Source organism: Trachymyrmex septentrionalis, unplaced genomic scaffold (assembly GCF_001594115.1).
Source record: "Trachymyrmex septentrionalis isolate Tsep2-gDNA-1 unplaced genomic scaffold, Tsep1.0 scaffold19, whole genome shotgun sequence".
NCBI lineage: Eukaryota > Metazoa > Arthropoda > Insecta > Hymenoptera > Formicidae > Trachymyrmex > Trachymyrmex septentrionalis.
In genome coordinates, this window is record NW_017305071.1 from 892,131 (window position 1) to 894,781 (window position 2,651).

General features: G+C 42.1%; 1 protein-coding gene across 2 annotated transcripts in view; it reads right to left on the reverse strand.

Moving 5' to 3' along the window:
- Positions 1–2,118, reverse strand: part of LOC108747028 (wiskott-Aldrich syndrome protein family member 3) — a 24,380-nt gene extending 22,262 nt beyond the window's left edge. For both annotated transcript variants that reach the window (XM_018484245.1, XM_018484243.1), the window contains exon 1: positions 1,789–2,118. The gene's annotated coding sequence lies outside the window, so the exon portion shown is untranslated. The remainder of the gene's footprint in view (positions 1–1,788) is intronic.
- Between the last annotated feature and the right edge of the window lie 533 nt (positions 2,119–2,651).

Sequence of the window (2,651 nt, forward strand, 5' to 3'; positions counted from 1 at the left end):
TTCACTAAAAAATTAATTTAGTTCGTCTTTATTTCTTTCGATGTAATAAATACATGCATCATTCGCTAATAAAAGAGATAGAGACAAACTACATTAATTTAGTCAAATAAACATTTAATCAAGTAAACAATTTTTTTCTGTACATACTACTACTCGTGTAATAATATCCTTATGTTATTTGATTATATTCATTTCCAGTTAATGATTCACGTTTTGTCCTACCGAGTGTCACGCGCGAAACGTCGCTCCCAGCAAGTGATGGAAACGACAGGATTGTCGATTACAAAATCAATGAATATCGATGACGGCTACTTCGTTCGTCATATAACTATGTTTTCCATTCACAATATTAATTTCAACAATAAAATGACAAAACTAGCAATGACGAAATTAATCATAATACAAAATTAACCCCTTGATTGTATAATAAAAGGTCATTTGGATCCAATGTGAAAATTTTTGTACAATCTGTGATGATACTATAAGGGCTTAAATTGTAAAAAAAACTGTTAGGGTACAGACACAATAGAAAGAATAAAGAATAAAGAACAAATAATTTCAACCTACACATCAGAACACAGTTTCTGAAGTTGAGAGAGAGAGAGAGAGAGAGAGAGAGAGAGAGAGAAATCTTAGTCTTTATTCTTTGTTCCTTCTATTGTATTTGCATCTTAAATCTTTCCTCTATCAATCGCTGTAAAATCGAGGTTCACTTTGCACATTCCGTACTTCAAATAGAACCTTCAGAATTTATGCGTAGATTTTCACAGTAGTCAAGCTGTAGTCAAGAATTATTTTTTTCTAGTGAAATAGAGGCTCGAAGGAGAGTCAAGACATTTCCATGAAATGGGGGTTATTAAAAGGCCTCCAAAATGGAGCTATAAATCAACTCTAATATATTACTTAATCAATCTTACGATAGTATCAGATCGTCATAAATTTGTTCTCTCAATATACATTCTTAATTAAAAAAAAAAAAAAAAAACAATGACAAATTAACAATGACAAATTAATTAATTAAAGTATAAATTTGATGTTATTTTTTATATTGAAACAGAGATGAAAAATTAAAAGGTTTCAAGCAAGAGTCTCCATGACTTGCAAAGAGAAACTTGTTAAAAGGTCATCTCCAAAATGGGGCTACAAATCAACTAACACATTACTCAATCAATCTCATGGTGGCACCGGATCCTTATCTCATCTCACGAATGACGCGAGGGGTGAATAATTACCCTCTTACGAGTATAACAGTGACGTTCGACAATCGGCATCGCGCTGTCAACGTCGTCAACGGAAAGACAGTAGCGTTCCCTTTTGTCGCTTGGACGACGAGAGGGAAAAAGACACAAGGCTTTGGTAGAAACGCTTGTTCCGTGAGAGAGAGAGAGAGACAGAGCGAGAGAATAATACTTCTCGAGGGAGGGCCACCCCCTGCACGGACAGCCGGCGCCCCGTGCTCTACGCGGCGACGACAGCCATGTGCCGCTCCCTCCCTCCACCCCCCAGGAAACCGCCGCCCATCGAGCGGCGGCGGTGGCGGCGGCGGCGGCGATACTGCTGTCTTTCCTCGACGCCGCGGCTTCGTTTTATCCGGGGCCCCCGTGGGATTCCGTTATCGCGGCCGCGCGACGACGACGCACGGGAAAAAGACCGACTGACAAGACGTCGCAACGGGAACACACGGAACTCCGGATCCCGCTCTCCCGTCACCGTCGCTCTCGATTAATTCTCGCTTTACCTCCGTCTCTCTCACTCGCGTACAACACTCACGCACGGCTCGCCACTCACCATCGTATCCGTCGCACGGCTGTCCGCCGCGTGTCCGTGCATATCCCGGGCGGGGAAGCCGAGTTAACACAGACGGGCAGAAGTTAACGAGCAGAACGGGCAAAAGTCCTCGCCGAGAGGCGAAGCGGCTGAGATCAACGTGAGGCAAACGTCGCCCGAGACGTTGCCGACGTTCGATCGACCGATCGCCCGAATGAACGAACGAACTAACGCGAGTCGACTACTTCACCCGCGGGCACAGAAAATGGCGTTGCACGTAGACACAGTTGGCACGCAGCAGCAGCGGCAGCAGCAACAGAGCGTTCACACGCTCCGCTCGCTCACTCGCTCGCTTCCTCGCTACGTCGCTCCGCCGGGGCCGCGGCTCAAACTTCGCCGGACCCCGCCAGGCGGCGCCGCGATCGTCTCCCACGGCGGCGCGCGATATTTGAATCGCGCCTAATTTTAACTTACGTTCCTGTAATCTCACCGACAAGATATTATTAATAACCGTCAACCCTGGGCAAATTTTTGGTAGTATAAAAAGGGTCCCAAGGGCCCGGAGGTAAATGAAGAACGTTGACATTATCGACAATTGATATAAAATTGCTATTATTAACATAAATATTTGGCTCATACATTATTAAATTCATGATTTTTTATTACATAAATGTTCTATAAATAAATATGCATACTTGTAAAGCTATAATATTCTATATATTGCAAAAAAATTATAATTTTTTTCTTTACAGTTATCATCTCTGTTGATAATCAAACTTTGACGATAGCACTGAAATTACAATTTTAAAGAAAAATCGAGTATTATTGAGTTCTAAATGCATAAATACGTCTATTAAACTAATAAATCATAAAATTAGTACAAT